The sequence below is a fragment of the Saimiri boliviensis genome, chromosome 8 (assembly GCF_048565385.1).
Source record: "Saimiri boliviensis isolate mSaiBol1 chromosome 8, mSaiBol1.pri, whole genome shotgun sequence".
NCBI classification, from domain to species: domain Eukaryota; kingdom Metazoa; phylum Chordata; class Mammalia; order Primates; family Cebidae; genus Saimiri; species Saimiri boliviensis.
The window spans coordinates 67,010,377-67,032,598 of NC_133456.1; positions in this window are offsets into that span (position 1 = coordinate 67,010,377).

Sequence of the window (22,222 nt, forward strand, 5' to 3'; positions counted from 1 at the left end):
AAGGAACCAACACAGAGCAGATCAGTTTGTACGAAGCGGGTCTTCTTTGTTTTAAACGCATTCTTACTGCTAACTCTTATATGCGTCTCTGGGGCTGGAAATGACTGTTTCTATATTCTCCAAAGAAAGGGTTTCTGAACTGCTGCAAAAACACAGAAGTTTAGCTCTGGAAGTTGAATGCACACATTGACAACCATTCTGCTAGATAGCTCCGTTTTTCTTTTACAGCAAGGTACTTCTCTTTACAGCCTGTACTCTCAAGCACTCTGGAATGTCCAAAAGCAGCTTTTAGAAGAAACGTGTTTCTACCTCGCTGTATGTAAACATAGATGCAACTTCCTAAAAGGAACTAACACAGAGCAGATCAGTTTGTACGAAGCGGGTCTCCTTTGTTTTAAACGCATTCTTACTGCAAACTCTTATAGGCTTCTCTAGGGCTGGAAATGACTGTTTCTACATTGTCCAAAGAAAGGGTTTCTGAACTGCTGCAAACACACAGCAGTTTAGCTCTGGAAGTTGAATGCACACATTGACAACCATTCTGCTAGATAGCTCCGTTTTTCTTTTACAGCAAGGTACTTCTCTTTACAACCTGTACTCCCAAGCACTCTGGAATGTCCAAACGCAGCTTTTAGAAGAAACGTGTTTCTACCTCGCTGAATATAAACATAGATGCAACTTCCTAAAAGGAACCAACACAGAGCAGATCAGTTTGTACGAAGCGGGTCTTCTGTGTTTGAAACGCATTCTTACTGCTAACTCTTATATGCTTCCCTAGGACTGGAAATGACTGTTTCTACATTCTCCAAAGAAAGGGTTTCTGAACTGCTGCAAACACACAGCAGTTTAGCTCTGGAAGTTGAATGCACACATTGACAACCATTCTGCTAAATAGCTCCATTTTTGTTTTACAGCAAGCTACTTCTCTTTACAGCCCTTATTCCCAAGCACTCTGGAATATCCAAACGCAGCTTTTAGAAGAAACGTGTTGCTGCCTCGCTGAATATAAACATAGATGCAACTTCCTAAAAGGAACCAACACAAAGCAGATCAGTTTGTACGAAGCAGGTCTTCTTTATTTTAAACGCATTCTTACAGCTAACTCTTATATGCTTCTCTAGGGCTGGAAATGACTGTTTCTACATTCTCCAAAGAAAGGGTTTCTGAACTGCTGCAAACACACAGCAGTTTAGCTCTGGAAGTTGAATGCACACATTGACAACCATTCTGCTAGATAGCTCCGTTTTGGTTTTAGAGCAAGGTACTTCTCTTTACAGCCTGTACTCCCAAGCACTCTGGAATGTCCAAACGCAGCTTTTAGAAGAAACGTGTTTCTACCTCGCTGAATGTAAACATAGAGGCAACTTCCTAAAAGGAACCAACACACAGCAGATCAGTTTGTACGAAGCGGGTCTTCTGTGTTTTAAACGCATTCTTACTGCTAACTCTTATATGCGTCTCTAAGGCTGGAAATGACTGTTTCTACATTCTCCAAAGAAAGGGTTTCTGAACTGCTGCAAACACACAGAAGTTTATCTCTGGAAGTTGAATGCACACATTGACAACCATTCTGCTAGATAGCTCCGTTTTAGTTTTACAGCAAGGTACTTCTCTTTACAGCCTGTACTCCCAAGCACTCTGGAATGTCCAAACGCAGCTTTTAGAAGAAACGTGTTTCTACATCGCTGAATGTAAACATAGATGCAACTTCCTAAAAGGAACCAACACACAGCAGATCACTTTGTACGAAGCGGGTCTTCTGTGTTTTAAACGCATTCTTTCTGCTAACTCTTATATGCGTCTCTGGGGCTGGAAATGACTGTCTCTACATTCACAAAAGAAAGGGTTTCTGAACTGCTGCAAACACACAGCAGTTTAGCTCTGGAAGTTGAATGCACACATTGACAACCATTCTGCTAGATAGCTCCGTTTTGGTTTTACACCAAGGTACTTCTCTTTACTGCCTGTTTTCAAAAGCACTCTGGAATGTCCAAACGCAGCTTTTAGAAGAAACGTGTTTCTGCCTAGCAGAATATAAACATAGATGCAACTTCCTAAAAGGAACCAACACAGAGCAGATCAGTTTGTACGAAGCGGGTCTTCTTTGTTTTAAACGCATTCTTACTGCTAACTCTTATATGCGTCTCTAGGGCTGGAAATGACTGTTTCTATATTCTCCAAAGAAAGGGTTTCTGAACTGCTGCAAACCCACAGAAGTTTAGCTCTGGAAGTTGAATGCACACATTGACAACCATTCTGCTAGATAGCTCCGTTTTAGTTTTACAGCAAGGTACTTCTCTTTACAGCCTGTACTCCCAAGCACTCTGGAATGTCCAAACGCAGCTTTTAGAAGAAACGTGTTTCTACCTCGCTGTATGTAAACATAGATGCAACTTCCTAAAAGGAACTAACACAGAGCAGATCAATTTGTACGAAGCGGGTCTTCTTTGTTTTAAACGCATTCTTACTGCTAACTCTTATATGCTTCTCTAGGGCTGGAAATGACTGTTTCTACATTCTCCAAAGAAAGGGTTTCTGAACTGCTGCAAACACACAGCAGTTTAGCTCTGGAAGTTGAATGCACACATTGACAACCATTCTGCTAGATAGCTCCGTTTTGGTTTTACAGCAAGGTACTTCTCTTTACAGCCTGTATTCCCAAGCACTCTGGAATGTCCAAACGCAGCTTTTAGAAGAAACATGTTTCTGCCTCGCTGAATGTAAACATTGATGCAACTTCCTAAAAGGAACCAACACAGAGCAGATCAGTTTGTACGAAGCGGGTCTTCTTTGTTTTAAACGCATTCTTACTGCAAACTCTTATATGCTTCTCTTGGGCTGGAAACGACTGTTTCTACATTCTCCAAAGAAAGGGTTTCTGAACTGCTGCAAACACAAAGCAGTTTAGCTCTGGAAGTTGAATGCACACATTGACAACCATTCTGCTAGATAGCTCCGTTTTTCTTTTACAGCAAGGTACTTCTCTTTACAACCTGTACTCCCAAGCACTCTGGAATGTCCAAACGCAGCTTTTAGAAGAAACGTGTTTCTACCTCGCTGAATGTAAACATAGATGCAAATTCCTAAAAGGAACCAACACACAGCAGATCAGTTTTTACGAAGCGGGTCTTCTGTGTTTTAAACGCATTCTTACTGCTAACTCTTATATGCTTCCCTAGGACTGGAAATGACTGTTTCTACATGCTCCAAAGAAAGGGTTTCTGAACTGCTGCAAACACACAGCAGTTTAGCTCTGGAAGTTGAAGGCACACATTGACAACCATTCTGCTAAATAGCTCCATTTTTGTTTTACAGCAAGCTACTTCTCTTTACAGCCCTTATTCCCAAGCACTCTGGAATGTCCAAACGCAGCTTTTAGAAGAAACGTGTTTCTGCCTCGCTGAATATAAACATAGATGCAACTTCCTAAAAGGAACCAACACAGAGCAGATCAGTTTGTACGAAGCAGGTCTTCTTTGTTTTAAACGCATTCTTACAGCTAACTCTTATATGCTTCTCTAGGGCTGGAAATGACTGTTTCTACATTCTCCAAAGAAAGGGTTTCTGAACTGCTGCAAACACACAGAAGTATAGCTCTGGAAGTTGAATGCACACATTGACAACCATTCTGCTAGATAGCTCCGTTTTATTTTTACAGCAAGGTACTTCTCTTTACAGCCTGTACTCCCAAGCACTCTGGAATGTCCAAACGCAGCTTTTAGAAGAAACGTGTTTCTACCTCGCTGAATGTAAACATAGAGGCAACTTCCTAAAAGGAACCAACACACAGCAGATCAGTTTGTACGAAGCGGGTCTTCTGTGTTTTAAACGCATTCTTACTGCTAACTCTTATATGCGTCTCTAAGGCTGGAAATGACTGTTTCTACATTCTCCAAAGAAAGGGTTTCTGTACTGCTGCAAACACACAGAAGTTTATCTCTGGAAGTTGAATGCACACATTGACAGCCATTCTGCTAGATAGCTCCATTTTAGTTTTACTGCAAGGTACTTCTCTTTACAGCCTGTACTCCCAAGCACTCTGGAATGTCCAAACGCAGCTTTTAGAAGAAACGTGTTTCTACCTCGCAGAATGTAAACATAGAAGAAACTTCCTAAAAGGAACCAACACACAGCAGATCAGTTTGTACGAAACGGGTCTTCTTTGTTTTAAACGCATTATTACTGCAAACTCATATATGCTTCTCTAGGGCTGGAAATGACTGTTTCTACATTCTCCAAAGAAAGAGTTTCTGAACTGCTGCAAACACAAAGCAGTTTAGCTCTGGAAGTTGAATGCACACATTGACAACCATTCTGCTAGATAGCTCCGTTTTTCTTTTACAGCAAGGTACTTCTCTTTACAGCCTGTACTCCCAAGCACTCTGGAATGTCCAAACGCAGCTTTTAGAAGAAACGTGTTTCTACCTCGCTGAATGTAAACATAGATGCAACTTCCTAAAAGGAACCAACACACAGCAGATCATTTTGTACGAAGCTGGTCTTCTGTGTTTTAAACGCATTCTTACTGCTAACTCTTATATGCGTCCCTAGGACTGGAAATGACTGTTTCTACATTCTCCAAAGAAAGGGTTTCTGAACTGCTGCAAACACACAGCAGTTTAGCTCTGGAAGTTGAATGCACACATTGACAACCATTCTGCTAGATAGCTCCATTTTTGTTTTACAGCAAGCTACTTCTCTTTACAGCCCTTATTCGCAAGCACTCTGGAATGTCTAAACGCAGCTTTTAGAAGAAACGTGTTTCTGCCTCGCTGAATATAAACATAGATGCAACTTCCTAAAAGGAACCAACACAGAGCAGATCAGTTTGTACGAAGCAGGTCTTCTTTGTTTTAAACGCATTCTTACAGCTAACACTTATATGCTTCTCTAGGGCTGGAAATGACTGTTTCTACATTCTACAAAGAAAGGGTTTCTGAACTGCTGCAAACACACAGCAGTTTAGCTCTGAAAGTTGAATGCACACATTGACAACCATTCTGCTAGATAGCTCCGTTTTAGTTTTACAGCAAGGTACTTCTCTTTACAGCCTGTACTCCCAAGCACTCTGGAATGTCCAAACGCAGCTTTTAGAAGAAACGTGTTTCTACCTCGCTGAATGTAAACATAGATGCAACTTCTTGAAAGGAACCAACACACAGCAGATCAGTTTGTACGAAGCGGGTCACTGTGTTTTAAACGCATTCTTACTGCTAACTCTTATATGCGTCTCTAGGGCTGGAAATGACTGTTTCTACATTCTCCAAAGAAAGGGTTTCTGAACTGCTGCAAACACACAGAAGTTTAGCTCTGGATGTTGAATGCACACATTGACAACCATTCTGCTAAATAGCTCCGTTTTAGTTTTACAGCAAGGTACTTCTCTTTACAGCCTGTACTCCCAAGCACTCTGAAATGTCCAAATGCAGCTTTTAGAAGAAACGTGTTTCTACCTCGCTGAATGTAAACATCGATGCAACTTCCTGAAAGGAACCAACATATAGTAGAACACTTTGTACGAAGCGGGTCTTCTGTGTTTTAAACGCATTCTTACTGCTAACTCTTATATGCTTCTCTGGGGCTGGAAATGACTGTTTCTACATTCTCCAAAGAAAGGGTTTCTGAACTGCTGCAAACACACAGCAGTGTAGCTCTGGAAGTTGAATGCACACATTGACAACCATTCTGCTAGATAGCTCCGTTTTTGTTTTTCAGCAAGGTACTTCTCTTTACAGCCTGAATTCCCAAGCACTCTGGAATGTCCAAACGCAGGTTTTAGAAGAAACGTGTTTCTGCCTCGCTGAATATAAACATAGATGCAACTTACTAAAAGGAACCAACACAGAACAGATCAGTGTGTACGATGCAGGTCTTCTTTGTTTTAAACGCATTCTTACTGCTAATTCTTATATGCTTCTCTGGGGCTGGAAATGACTGTTTCTACATTCTCCAAAGAAAGGGTTTCTGAACTGCTGCAAACACAAAGCAGTTTAGCTCTGGAAGTTGAATGCACACATTGACAACCATTCTGCTAGATAGCTCCGTTTTTCTTTTACAGCAAGGTACTTCTCTTTACAACCTGTACTCCCAAGCACTCTGGAATGTCCAAACGCAGCTTTTAGAAGAAACGTGTTTCTACCTCGCTGAATGTAAACATAGATGCAACTTCCTAAAATGAACCAACACACAGCAGATCAGTTTGTACGAAGCGGGTCTTCTGTGTTTTAAACGCATTCTTACTGCTAACTCTTATATGCGTCTCTAAGGCTGGAAATGACTGTTTCTACATTCTCCAAAGAAAGGGTTTCTGAACTGCTGCAAACACACAGAAGTTTATCTCTGGAAGTTGAATGCTCACATTGACAACCATTCTGCTAGATAGCTCCGTTTTAGTTTTACAGCAAGGTACTTCTCTTTACAGCCTGTACTCCCAAGCACTCTGGAATGTCCAAACGCAGCTTTTAGAAGAAACGTGTTTCTACATCGCTGAATGTAAACATAGATGCAACTTCCTAAAAGGAACCAACACACAGCAGATCACTTTGTACGAAGCGGGTCTTCTGTGTTTTAAACGCATTCTTACTGCTAACTCTTATATGCGTCTCTGGGGCTGGAAATGACTGTCTCTACATTCTCCAAAGAAAGGGTTTCTGAACTGCTGCAAACACACAGCAGTTTAGCTCTGGAAGTTGAATGCACACATTGACAACCATTCTGCTAGATAGCTCCGTTTTGGCTTTACAGCAAGGTACTTCTCTTTACTGCCTGTATTCAAAAGCACTCTGGAATGTCCAAACGCAGCTTTTAGAAGAAACGTGTTTCTGCCTAGCTGAATATAAACATAGATGCAACTTCCTAAAAGGAACCAACACAGAGCCGATCAGTTTGTACGAAGCGGGTCTTCTTTGTTTTAAACGCATTCTTACTGCTAACTCTTATATGCGTCTCTGGGGCTGGAAATGACTGTTTCTATATTCTCCAAAGAAAGGGTTTCTGAACTGCTGCAAACACACAGAAGTTTAGCTCTGGAAGTTGAATGCACACATTGACAACCATTCTGCTAGATAGCTCCGTTTTAGTTTTACAGCAAGGTACTTCTCTTTACAGCCTGTATTCCCAAGCACTCTGGAATGTCCAAACGCAGCTTTTAGAAGAAACATGTTTCTGCCTCGCTGAATGTAAACATTGATGCAACTTCCTAAAAGGAACCAACACAGAGCAGATCAGTTTGTACGAAGCGGGTCTTCTTTGTTTTAAACGCATTCTTACTGCAAACTCTTATATGCTTCTCTTGGGCTGGAAACGACTGTTTCTACATTCTCCAAAGAAAGGGTTTCTGAACTGCTGCAAACACAAAGCAGTTTAGCTCTGGAAGTTGAATGCACACATTGACAACCATTCTGCTAGATAGCTCCGTTTTTCTTTTACAGCAAGGTACTTCTCTTTACAACCTGTACTCCCAAGCACTCTGGAATGTCCAAACGCAGCTTTTAGAAGAAACGTGTTTCTACCTCGCTGAATGTAAACATAGATGCAACTTCCTAAAAGGAACCAACACACAGCAGATCAGTTTGTACGAAGCGGGACTTCTGTGTTTTAAACGCATTCTTACTGCTAACTCTTATATGCTTCCCTAGGACTGGAAATGACTGTTTCTACATTCTCCAAAGAAAGGGTTTCTGAACTGCTGCAAACACACAGCACAGTTTAGCTCTGGAAGTTGAATGCACACATTGACAACCATTCTGCTAAATAGCTCCATTTTTGTTTTACAGCAAGCTACTTCTCTTTACAGCCCTTATTCCCAAGCACTCTAGAATGTCCAAACGCAGCTTTTAGAAGAAACGTGTTTCTGCCTCGCTGAATATAAACATAGATGCAACTTCCTAAAAGGAACCAACACAGAGCAGATCAGTTTGTACGAAGCAGGTCTTCTTTGTTTTAAACGCATTCTTACAGCTAACTCTTATATGCTTCTCTAGGGCTGGAAATGACTGTTTCTACATTCTCCAAAGAAAGGGTTTCTGAACTGCTGCAAACACACAGCAGTTTAGCTCTGGAAGTTGAATGCACACATTGACAACCATTCTGCTAGATAGCTCCGTTTTATTTTTACAGCAAGGTACTTCTCTTTACAGCCTGTACTCCCAAGCACTCTGGAATGTCCAAACGCAGCTTTTAGAAGAAACGTGTTTCTACCTCGCTGAATGTAAACATAGAGGCAACTTCCTAAAAGGAACCAACACACAGCAGATCAGTTTGTACGAAGCGGTTCTTCTGTGTTTTAAACGCATTCTTACTGCTAACTCTTATATGCGTCTCTAAGGCTGGAAATGACTGTTTCTACATTCTCCAAAGAAAGGGTTTCTGAACTGCTGCAAACACACAGAAGTTTATCTCTGGAAGTTGAATGCACACATTGACAACCATTCTGCTAGATAGCTCCGTTTTAGTTTTACAGCAAGGTACTTCTCTTTACAGCCTGTACTCCCAAGCACTCTGGAATGTCCAAACGCAGCTTTTAGAAGAAACGTGTTTCTACCTCGCTGAATGTAAACATAGATGCAACTTCCTAAAAGGAACCAACACACAGCAGATCACTTTGTACGAAGCGGGTCTTCTGTGTTTTAAACGCATTCTTACTGCTAACTCTTATATGCGTCTCTGGGGCTGGAAATGACTGTCTCTACATTCTCCAAAGAAAGGGTTTCTGAACTGCTGTAAAAACACAGCAGTTTAGCTCTGGAAGTTGAATGCACACATTGACAACCATTCTGCTAGATAGCTCCGTTTTTGTTTTACAGCAAGGTACTTCTCTTTACTGCCTGTATTCAAAAGCACTCTGGAATGTCCAAACGCAGCTTTTAGAAGAAACGTGTTTCTGCCTCGCTGAATATAAACATAGATGCAACTTCCTAAAAGGAACCAACACAGAGCAGATCAGTTTGTACGAAGCGGGTCTTCTTTGTTTTAAACGCATTCTTACTGCTAACTCTTATATGCGTCTCTAGGGCTGGAAATGACTGTTTCCATATTCTCCAAAGAAAGGGTTTCTGAAATGCTGCAAACACACAGAAGTTTAGCTCTGGAAGTTGAATGCACACTTTGACAACCATTCTGCTAGATAGCTCCGTTTTAGTTTTACAGCTAGGTACTTCTCTTTACAGCCTGTACTCCCAAGCACTCTGGAATGTCCAAACGCAGCTTTTAGAAGAAACGTGTTTCTACCTCGCTGTATGTAAACATAGATGCAACTTCCTAAAAGGAACTAACACAGAGCAGATCAATTTGTACGAAGCGGGTCTTCTTTGTTTTAAACGCATTCTTACTGCTAACCCTTATATGCTTCTCTAGGGCTGGAAATGACAGTTTCTACATTGTCCAAAGAAAGGGTTTCTGAACTGCTGCAAACACACAGCAGTTTAGCTCTGGAAGTTGAATGCACACATTGACAACCATTCTGCTAGATAGCTCCGTTTTGGTTTTACAGCAAGGTACTTCTCTTTACAGCCTGTATTCCCAAGCACTCTGGAATGTCCAAACGCAGCTTTTAGAAGAAACATGTTTCTGCCTCGCTGAATGTAAACATTGATGCAACTTCCTAAAAGGAACCAACACAGAGCAGATCAGTTTGTACGAAGCGGGTCTTCTTTGTTTTAAACGCATTCTTACTGCAAACTCTTATATGCTTCTCTTGGGCTGGAAACGACTGTTTCTACATTCTCCAAAGAAAGGGTTTCTGAACTGCTGCAAACACAAAGCAGTTTAGCTCTGGAAGTTGAATGCACACATTGACAACCATTCTGCTAGATAGCTCCGTTTTTCTTTTACAGTAAGGTACTTCTCTTTACAACCTGTACTCCCAAGGTCTCTGGAATGTCCAAACGCAGCTTTTAGAAGAAACGTGTTTCTACGTCGCTGAATGTAAACATAGATGCAACTTCCTAAAAAGAACCAACACACAGCAGTTCACTTTGTACGAAGCGGGTCTTCTGTGTTTTAAACGCATTCTTACTGATAACTCTTATATGCGTCTCTGGGGCAAGAAATGACTGTTTCTACATTCTCCAAAGAAAGGGTTTCTGAACTGCTGCAAACACACAGCAGTTTAGCTCTGGAAGTTGAATGCACACATTGACAACCATTCTGCTAGATAGCTCCGTTTTGGTTTTACAGCAAGGTACTTCTCTTTACTGCCTGTATTCAAAAGCACTATGGAATGTCCAAACGCAGCTTTTAGAAGAAACGTGTTTCTGCCTAGCTGAATATAAACATAGATGCAACTTCCTAAAAGGAACCAACACAGAGCAGATCAGTTTGTACGAAGCGGGTCTTCTTTGTTTTAAACGCATTCTTACTGCTAACTCTTATATGCGTCTCTAGGGCTGGAAATGACTGTTTCTATATTCTCCAAAGAAAGGGTTTCTGAACTGCTGCAAACACACAGCAGTTTAGCTCTGTAAGTTGAATGCACACATTGACAACCATTCTGCTAGATAACTCCGTTTTGGTTTTACAGAAAGGTATTTCTCTTTACAGCCTGTATTCCCAAGCACTCTGGAATGTCCAAACGCAGCTTTTAGAAGAAACATGTTTCTGCCTCGCTGAATGTAAACATTGATGCAACTTCCTAAGAGGAACCAACACAGAGCAGATCAGTTTGTACGAAGCGGGTCTTCTTTGTTTTAAACGCATTCTTACTGCAAACTCTTATAGGCTTCTCTTGGGCTGGAAACGACTGTTTCTACATTCTCCAAAGAAAGGGTTTCTGAACTGCTGCAAACACACAGCAGTTTAGCTCTGGAAGTTGAATGCACACATTGACAACCATTCTGCTAGATAGCTCCGTTTTTCTTTTACAGCAAGGTACTTCTCTTTACAACCTGTACTCCCAAGCACTCTGGAATGTCCAAACGCAGCTTTTAGAAGAAACGTGTTTCTACCTCGCTGAATGTAAACATAGATGCAACTTCCTAAAAGGAACCAACACACAGCAGATCAGTTTGTACGAAGCGGGTCTTCTGTGTTTTAAAAGCATTCTTACTGCTAACTCTTATATGCGTCTCTAAGGCTGGAAATGACTGTTTCTACATTCTCCAAAGAAAGGGTTTCTGAACTGCTGCAAACACACAGAAGTTTAGCTCTGGATGTTGAATGAACACATTGACAGCCATTCTGCTAAGTAGCTCTGTTTTAGTTTTACAGCAAGGTACTTCTCTTTACAGCCTGTACTCCCAAGCACTCTGGAATGTCCAAATGCAGCTTTTAGAAGAAACGTGTTTCTACCTCGCTGAATGTAAACATCGATGCAACTTCCTAAAAGGAACCAACACATAGTAGATCACTTTGTACGAAGCGGGTCTTCTGTGTTTTAAACGCATTCTTACTGCTAACTCTTATATGCGTCTCTGGGGCTGGAAATGACTGTTTCTACATTCTCCAAAGAAAGGGTTTCTGAACTGCTGCAAACACACAGCAGTTGAGCTATGGAAGTTGAATGCACACATTGACAACCATTCTGCTAGATAGCTCCGTTTTTGTTTTACAGCAAGGTACTTCTCTTTACAGCCTGTATTCCCAAGCACTCTGGAATGTTCAAACGCAGCTTTTAGAAGAAACGTGTTTCTGCCTCGCTGAATATAAACATAGATGCAACTTCCTAAAAGGAACCAACACAGAGCAGATGAGTTTGTACGAAGTGGGTCTTCTTTGTTTTAAACGCATTCTTACTGCAAACTCTTATATGCTTCCCTAGGGCTGGAAATGACTGTTTCTACATTCTCCAAAGAAAGGGTTTCTGAAATGCTGCAAACACACAGCAGTATAGCTCTGGAAGTTGAATGCAAACATTGACAACCATTCTTCTAGATAGCTCCGTTTTAGCTTTACAGCAAGGTGCTTCTCTTTACAGCCTGTACTCCCAAGCACTCTGGAATGTCCAAACGCAGCTTTTAGAAGAAACCTGTTTCTACCTCGCTGAATGTAAACACAGATGCAACTTCCTAAAAGGAACCAACACAGAGCAGATCAGTTTGTACGAAGCGGGTCTTCTTTGTTTTAAACCCATTCTTACTGCAAACTCTTATATGCTTCTCTAGGGCTGGAAATGACTGTTTCTACATTGTCCAAAGGAAGGGTTTCTGAACTGCTGCAAACACACAGCAGTTTAGCTCTGGAAGTTGAATGCACACATTGACAACCATTCTGCTAGATAGCTCCGTTTTGGTTTTACAGCAAGGTACTTCTCTTTACAGCCTGTATTCCCAAGCACTCTGGAATGTCCAAACGCAGCTTTTAGAAGAAACATGTTTCTGCCTTGCTAAATGTAAACATTGATGCAACTTCCTAAAAGGAACCAACACAGAGCAGATCAGTTTGTACGAAGCGGGTCTTCTTTGTTTTAAACGCATTCTTACTGCAAACTCTTATAAGCTTCTCTTGGGCTGGAAACGACTGTTTCTACATTCTCCAAAGAAAGGGTTTCTGAACTGCTGCAAACACAAAGCAGTTTAGCTCTGGAAGTTGAATGCACACATTGACAACCATTCTGCTAGATAGCTCCGTTTTTCTTTTACAGCAAGGTACTTCTCTTTACAACCTGCACTCCCAAGCACTCTGGAATGTCCAAACGCAGCTTTTAGAAGAAACGTGTTTCTACCTCGCTGAATGTAAACATAGATGCAACTTCCTAAAAGGAACCAACACACAGCAGATCAGTTTGTACGAAGCGGGTCTTCTGTATTTTAAACGCATTCTTACTGCTAACTCTTATATGCTTCCCTAGGACTGGAAATGACTGTTTCTACATTCTCCAAAGAAAGGGTTTCTGAACTGCTGCAAACACACAGCAGTTTAGCTCTGGAAGTTGAATGCACACATTGACAACCATTCTGCTAAATAGCTCCATTTTTGTTTTACAGCAAGCTACTTCTCTTTACAGCCCTTATTCCCAAGCACTCTGGAATGTCCAAACGCAGCTTTTAGAAGAAACGTGTTTCTGCCTCGCTGAATATAAACATAGATGCAACTTCCTAAAAGGAACCAACACAGAGCAGATCAGTTTGTACGAAGCAGGTCTTCTTTGTTTTAAACGCATTCTTACAGCTAACCCTTATATGCTTCTCTAGGGCTGGAAATGACTGTTTCTACATTCTCCAAAGAAAGGGTTTCTGAACTGCTGCAAACACACAGCAGTTTAGCTCTGGAAGTTGAATGCACACATTGACAACCATTCTGCTAGATAGCTCCGTTTTAGTTTTACAGCAAGGTACTTCTCTTTACAGCCTGTACTCCCAAGCACTCTGGAATGTCCAAACGCAGCTTTTAGAAGAAACGTGTTTCTACCTCGCTGAATGTAAACATAGATGCAACTTCCTAAAAGGAACCAACACACAGCAGATCAGTTTGTACGAAGCGGGTCTTCTGTGTTTTAAAAGCATTCTTACTGCTAACTCTTATATGCGTCTCTAAGGCTGGAAATGACTGTTTCTACATTCTCCAAAGAAAGGGTTTCTGAACTGCTGCAAACACACAGAAGTTTAGCTCTGGATGTTGAATGCACACATTGACAACCATTCTGCTAAGTAGCTCCGTTTTAGTTTTACAGCAAGGTACTTCTCTTTACAGCCTGTATTCCCAAGCACTCTGGAATGTTCAAACGCAGCTTTTAGAAGAAACGTGTTTCTGCCTCGCTGAATATAAACATAGATGCAACTTCCTAAAAGGAACCAACACAGAGCAGATGAGTTTGTACGAAGTGGGTCTTCTTTGTTTTAAACGCATTCTTACTGCAAACTCTTATATACTTCCCTAGGGCTGGAAATGACTGTTTCTACATTCTCCAAAGAAAGGGTTTCTGAAAGGCTGCAAACACACAGCAGTATAGCTCTGGAAGTTGAATGCACACATTGACAACCATTCTGCTAGATAGCTCCGTTTTAGTTTTACAGCAAGGTACTTCTCTTTACAGCCTGTACTCCCAAGCACTCTGGAATGTCCAAACGCAGCTTTTAGAAGAAACCTGTTTCTACCTCGCTGAATGTAAACACAGATGCAACTTCCTAAAAGGAACCAACACAGAGCAGATCAGTTTGTACGAAGCGGGTCTTCTTTGTTTTAAACGCATTCTTACTGCAAACTCTTATATGCTTCTCTAGGGCTGGAAATGACTGTTTCTACATTCTCCAAAGAAAGGGTTTCTGAACTGCTGCAAACACAAAGCAGTTTATCTCTGGAAGTTGAATGCACACATTGACAACCATTCTGCTAGATAGCTCCGTTTTTCTTTTACAGCAAGGTACTTCTCTTTACAGCCTGTACTCCAAGCACTCTGGAATGTCCAAACGCAGCTTTTAGAAGAAACGTGTTTCTACCTCGCTGAATGTAAACATAGATGCAACTTCCTAAAAGGAACCAACACAGAGCATATCAGTTTGTACGAAGCGGGTCTTCTTTGTTTTAAACGCATTCTTACTGCAAACTCTTATATGCTTCTCTAGGGCTGGAAATGACTGTTTCTACATTCTCCAAAGAAAGTGTTTCTGAACTGCTGCAAACACACAGCAGTTTAGCAGTGGAAGTTGAATGCACACATTGACAACCATTCTGCAAGATAGCTCCGTTTTGGTTTTACAGGAAGGTACTTCTCTTTACAGCCTGTACTCCCAAGAACTCTGGAATGTCCAAACGCAGCTTTTAGAAGAAACGTGATTCTACCTCGCTGAATGTAAACATAGATGCAACTTCCTAAAAGGAACCAACACACAGCAGATCAGTTTTTACGAAGCGGGTCTTCTGTGTTTTAAACGCATTCTTACTGCTAACTCTTATATGCGTCTCTAGGGCTGGAAATGACTGTTTCTACATTCTACAAAGAAAGGGTTTCTGAACTGCTGCAAATACACAGCAGTTTAGCTCTGGAAGTTGAATGCACACATTGACAACCATTCTGCTAGATAGCTCCGTTTTTGTTTTACAGCAAGGTACTTCTCTTACAGCCTGTACTCCCAAGGACTCTGGAATGTCCAAACTCAGCTTTTAGAAGAAACGTGTTTCTACCTCGCTGAATGTAAACATAGATGCAACTTACTAAAAGGAACCAACACACAGCAGATCAGTTTGTACGAAGCGGTTCTTCTGTGTTTTAAACGCATTCTTACTGCAAACTCTTATATGCGTCTCTAGGGCTGGAAATGACTGTTTCTACATTCTCCAAAGAAAGGGTATCTGAACTGCTGCAAACACACAGCAGTTTAGCTCTGGAAGTTGAATGCACACATTGACAACCATTCTGCTAGATAGCTCCGTTTTAGTTTTACAGCAAGGTACTTCTCTTTACAGCCTGTATTCCCAAGCACTCTGGAATGTCCAAACGCAGCTTTTAGAAGAAACGTGTTTCTGCCTCGCTGAATATAAACACAGATGCAACTTCCTAAAAGGAACCAACAGAGAGAAGATCAGTTTTTACGAAGTGGGTCTTCTTTGTTTTAAACGCATTCTTACTGAAAACACTTATATGCTTCTCTCGGGCTGGAAATGACTGTTTCTACATTCTCCAAAGAAAGGGTTTCTGAACTGCTGCAAACACACAGCTGTTCAGCTCTGGAAGTTGAATGCACACATTGACAACCATTCTGCTAGATAGCTCCGTTTTAGTTTTACAGCAAGGTACTTCTCTTTACAGCCTGTACTCCCAAGCACTCTGGAATGTCCAAACGCAGCTTTTAGAAGAAACGTGTTTCTACCTCGCTGAATGTAAACATAGATGCAGCTTCCTACAAGTAACCAACACACAGCAGATCAGTTTGTACGAAGCGGGTCTTCCGTGTTTTAAACGCATTCTTACTGCTAACTCTTATATGCGTCTCTAGGGCTGGAAATGACTGTTTCTACATTCTCCAAAGAAAGGGTTTCTGAACTGCTGAAAACACACAGAAGTTTAGCTCTGGAAGTTGAACGCACACATTGACATCCATTCTGCAAGATAGCTCCGTTTTAGTTTTACAGCAAGGTACTTCTCTTTACAGCCTGTACTCCCAAGCACTCTGGAATGTCCAAACGCAGCTTTTAGAAGAAACGTGTTTCTACCTCGCTGAATGTGAACATAGATGCAACTTACTAAAAGAAACCAACACACAGCAGATCAGTTTGTACGAAACGGGTCTTCTGTGTTTTAAACGCATTCTTACTGCTAACTCTTATATGCGTCCCTTGGGCTGGAAATGACTGTTTCTACATTCTCCAAAGAAAGGGTTTCTGAACTGCTGCAAACACACAGCAGTTTAGCTCTGGAAGTTCAATGCACACATTGACAACCATTCTCCTAGATAGCTCCGTTTTTGTTTTACAGCAAGGTACTTCTCTTTACAGCCTGTATTCCCAAGCACTCTGGAATGTCCAAACGCAGCTTTTTGACGAAACGTGTTTCTGCCTCGCTGAATATAAACATAGATGCAACTTCCTAAAAGGAACCAACACAGAGCAGATCAGTTTGTACGAAGCAGGTCTTCTTTGTTTTAAACGCATTTTTACAGCTAACCCTTATATGCTTCTCTAGGGCTGGAAATGACTGTTTCTACATTCTCCAAAGAAAGGGTTTCTGAACTGCTGCAAACACACAGCAGTTTAGCTCTGGAAGTTGAATGCACACATTGACAACCATTCTGCTAGATAGCTCCGTTTTAGTTTTACAGCAAGGTACTTCTCTTTACAGCCTGTACTCCCAAGCACTCTGGAATGTCCAAACGCAGCTTTTAGAAGAAACGTGTTTCTACCTCGCTGAATGTAAACATAGATGCAACTTCCTAAAAGGAACCAACACACAGCAGATCAGTTTGTACGAAGCGGGTCTTCTGTGTTTTAAAAGCATTCTTACTGCTAACTCTTATATGCGTCTCTATGGCTGGAAATGACTGTTTCTACATTCTCCAAAGAAAGGGTTTCTGAACTGCTACAAACACACAGAAGTTTAGCTCTGGATGTTGAATGAACACATTGACAACCATTCTGCTAAGTAGCTCTGTTTTAGTTTTACAGCAAGGTACTTCTCTTTACAGCCTGTACTCCCAAGCACTCTGGAATGTCCAAATGCAGCTTTTAGAAGAAACGTGTTTCTACCTCGCTGAATGTAAACATCGATGCAACTTCCTAAAAGGAACCAACACATAGTAGATCACTTTGTACGAAGCGGGTCTTCTGTGTTTTAAACGCATTCTTACTGCTAACTCTTATATGCGTCTCTGGGGCTGGAAATGACTGTTTCTACATTCTCCAAAGAAAGGGTTTCTTTACTGCTGCAAACACACAGCAGTTGAGCTATGGAAGTTGAATGCACACATTGACAACCATTCTGCTAGATAACTCCGTTTTTGTTTTACAGCAAGGTACTTCTCTTTACAGCCTGTATTCCCAAGCACTCTGGAATGTTCAAACGCAGCTTTTAGAAGAAACGTGTTTCTGCCTCGCTGAATATAAACATAGATGCAACTTCCTAAAAGGAACCAACACAGAGCAGATTAGTTTGTACGAAGTGGGTCTTCTTTGTTTTAAACGCATTCTTACTGCAAACTCTTATATGCTTCCCTAGGGCTGGAAATGACTGTTTCTACATTCTCCAAAGAAAGGGTTTCTGAAATGCTGCAAACACACAGCAGTATAGCTCTGGAAGTTGAATGCAAACATTGACAACCATTCTTCTAGATAGCTCCGTTTTAGCTTTACAGCAAGGTGCTTCTCTTTACAGCCTGTACTCCCAAGCACTCTGGAATGTCCAAACGCAGCTTTTAGAAGAAACCTGTTTCTACCTCGCTGAATGTAAACACAGATGCAACTTCCTAAAAGGAACCAACACAGAGCAGATCAGTTTGTACGAAGCGGATCTTCTTTGTTTTAAACGCATTCTTACTGCAAACTCTTATATGCTTCTCTAGGGCTGGAAATGACTGTTTCTACATTGTCCAAAGAAAGGGTTTCTGAACTGCTGCAAACACACAGCAGTTTAGCTCTGGAAGTTGAATGCACACATTGACAACCATTCTGCTAGATAGCTCCGTTTTGGTTTTACAGCAAGGTACTTCTCTTTACAGCCTGTATTCCCAAGCACTCTGGAATTTCCAAACGCAGCTTTTAGAAGAAACATGTTTCTGCCTTGCTAAATGTAAACATTGATGCAACTTCCTAAAAGGAACCAACAGAGAGCAGATCAGTTTGTACGAAGCGGGTCTTCTTTGTTTTAAACGCATTCTTACTGCAAACTCTTATATGCTTCTCTTGGGCTGGAAACGACTGTTTCTACATTCTCCAAAGAAAGGGTTTCTGAACTGCTGCAAACACAAAGCAGTTTAGCTCTGGAAGTTGAATGCACACATTGACAACCATTCTGCTAGATAGCTCCGTTTTTCTTTTACAGCAAGGTACTTCTCTTTACAACCTGTACTCCCAAGCACTCTGGAATGTCCAAACGCAGCTTTTAGAAGAAACGTGTTTCTACCTCGCTGAATGTAAACATAGATGCAACTTCCTAAAAGGAACCAACACACAGCAGATCAGTTTTTACGAAGCGGGTCTTCTGTGTTTTAAACGCATTCTTACTGCTAACTCTTATATGCTTCCCTAGGACTGGAAATGACTGTTTCTACATTCTCCAAAGAAAATGTTTCTGAACTGCTGCAAACACACAGCAGTTTAGCTTTGGAAGTTGAATGCACACATTGACAACCATTCTGCTAAATAGCTCCATTTTTGTTTTACAGCAAGCTACTTCTCTTTACAGCCCTTATTCCCAAGCACTCTGGAATGTCCAAACGCAGCTTTTAGAAGAAACGTGTTTCTGCCTCGCTGAATATAAACATAGATGCAACTTCCTAAAAGGAACCAACACAGAGCAGATCAGTTTGTACGAAGCAGGTCTTCTTTGTTTTAAACGCATTCTTACAGCTAACCCTTATATGCTTCTCTAGGGCTGGAAATGACTGTTTCTACATTCTCCAAAGAAAGGGTTTCTGAACTGCTGCAAACACACAGCAGTTTAGCTCTGGAAGTTGAATGCACACATTGACAACCATTCTGCTAGATAGCTCCGTTTTAGTTTTACAGCAAGGTACTTCTCTTTACAGCCTGTACTCCCAAGCACTCTGGAATGCCCAAACGCAGCTTTTAGAAGAAACGTGTTTCTACCTCGCTGAATGTAAACATAGATGCAACTTCCTAAAAGGAACCAACACACAGCAGATCAGTTTGTACGAAGCGGGTCTTCTGTGTTTTAAAAGCATTCTTACTGCTAACTCTTATATGCGTCTCTAAGGCTGGAAATGACTGTTTCTACATTCTCCAAAGAAAGGGTTTCTGAACTGCTGCAAACACAGAGAAGTTTAGCTCTGGATGTTGAATGCACACATTGACAACCATTCTGCTAAGTAGCTCCGTTTTAGTTTTACAGCAAGGTACTTCTCTTTACAGCCTGTATTCCCAAGCACTCTGGAATGTTCAAACGCAGCTTTTAGAAGAAACGTGTTTCTGCCTCGCTGAATATAAACATAGATGCAACTTCCTAAAAGGAACCAACACAGAGCAGATGAGTTTGTACGAAGTGGGTCTTCTTTGTTTTAAACGCATTCTTACTGCAAACTCTTATATGCTTCCCTAGGGCTGGAAATGACTGTTTCTACATTCTCCAAAGAAAGGGTTTCTGAAAGGCTGCAAACACACAGCAGTATAGCTCTGGAAGTTGAATGCACACATTGACAACCATTCTGCTAGATAGCTCCGTTTTAGTTTTACAGCAAGGTACTTCTCTTTACAGCCTGTACTCCCAAGCACTCTGGAATGTCCAAACGCAGCTTTTAGAAGAAACCTGTTTCTACCTCGCTGAATGTAAACACAGATGCAACTTCCTAAAAGGAACCAACACAGAGCAGATCAGTTTGTACGAAGCGGGTCTTCTTTGTTTTAAACGCATTCTTACTGCAAACTCTTATATGCTTCTCTAGGGCTGGAAATGACTGTTTCTACATTCTCCAAGGAAAGGGTTTCTGAACTGCTGCAAACACAAAGCAGTTTATCTCTGGAAGTTGAATGCACACATTGACAACCATTCTGCTAGATAGCTCCGTTTTTCTTTTACAGCAAGGTACTTCTCTTTACAGCCTGTACTCCCAAGCACTCTGGAATGTCCAAACGCAGCTTTTAGAAGAAACGTGATTCTACCTCGCTGAATGTAAACATAGATGCAACTTCCTAAAAGGAACCAACACACAGCAGATCAGTTTGTACGAAGCGGGTCTTCTGTGTTTTAAACGCATTCTTACTGCTAACTCTTATATGCTTCTCTAGGGCTGGAAATGACTGTTTCTACATTCTACAAAGAAAGGGTTTCTGAACTGCTGCAAATACACAGCAGTTTAGCTCTGGAAGTTGAATGCACACATTGACAACCATTCTGCTAGATAGCTCCGTTTTTGTTTTACAGCAAGGTACTTCTCTTACAGCATGTACTCCCAAGGACTCTGGAATGTCCAAACTCAGCTTTTAGAAGAAACGTGTTTCTACCTCGCTGAATGTAAACATAGATGCAACTTACTAAAAGGAACCAACACACAGCAGATCAGTTTGTACGAAGCGGTTCTTCTGTGTATTAAACGCATTCTTACTGCAAACTCTTATATGCGTCTCTAGGGCTGGAAATGACTGTTTCTACATTCTCCAAAGAAAGGGTATCTGAACTGCTGCAAACACACAGCAGTTTAGCTCTGGAAGTTGAATGCACACATTGACAACCATTCTGCTAGATAGCTCCGTTTTTGTTTTACAGCAAGGTACTTCTCTTTACAGCCTGTACTCCCAAGCACTCTGGAATGTCCAAACGCAGCTTTTAGAAGAAACGTGTTTCTACCTCGCTGTATGTAAACATAGATGCAACTTCCTAAAAGGAACTAACACAGAGCAGATCAATTTGTACGAAGCGGGTCTTCTTTGTTTTAAACGCATTCTTACTGCTAACTCTTATATGCTTCTCTAGGGCTGGAAATGACTGTTTCTACATTGTCCAAAGAAAGGGTTTCTGAACTGCTGCAAACACACAGCAGTTTAGCTCTGGAAGTTGAATGCACACATTGACAACCATTCTGCTAGATAGCTCCGCTTTAGTTTTACAGCAAGGTACTTCTCTTTACAGCCTGTACTCCCAAGCACTCTGGAATGTCCAAACGCAGCTTTTAGAAGAAACGTGTTTCTACCTCGCTGAATGTAAACATAGATGCAGCTTCCTACAAGTAACCAACACACAGCAGATCAGTTTGTACGAAGCGGGTCTTCCGTGTTTTAAACGCATTCTTACTGCTAACTCTTATATGCGTCTCTAGGGCTGGAAATGACTGTTTCTACATTCTCCAAAGAAAGGGTTTCTGAACTGCTGCAAACACACAGAAGTTTAGCTCTGGAAGTTGAACGCACACATTGACATCCATTCTGCAAGATAGCTCCGTTTTAGTTTTAGAGCAAGGTACTTCTCTTTACAGCCTGTACTCCCAAGCACTCTGGAATGTCCAAACGCAGCTTTTAGAAGAAACGTGTTTCTACCTCGCTGAATGTGAACATAGATGCAACTTACTAAAAGAAACCAACACACAGCAGATCAGTTTGTACGAAGCGGGTCTTCTGTGTTTTAAACGCATTCTTACTGCTAACTCTTATATGCGTCCCTTGGGCTGGAAATGACTGTTTCTACATTCTCCAAAGAAAGGGTTTCTGAACTGCCGCAAACACACAGCAGTTTAGCTCTGGAAGTTCAATGCACACATTGACAACCATTCTCCTAGATAGCTCCGTTTTTGTTTTACAGCAAGGTACTTCTCTTTACAGCCTGTATTCCCAAGCACTCTGGAATGTCCAAACGCAGCTTTTTGACGAAACGTGTTTCTGCCTCGCTGAATATAAACATAGATGCAACTTCCTAAAAAAAACCAACACAGAGCAGATCAGTTTGTACGAAGTGGGTCTTCTTTGTTTTAAAGGCATTCTTACTGCAAACTCTTATATGCTTCTCTAGGGCTGGAAATGACTGTTTCTACATTCTCCAAAGAAAGGGTTTCTGAACTGCTGCAAACACACAGCAGTTTAGCTCTGGAAGTTGAATGCACACATTGACAACCATTCTGCTACATTGCTCCGTTTTTGTTTTACAGCAAGTTACTTCTCTTTACAGCCTGTACTCCCAAGCACTCTGGAA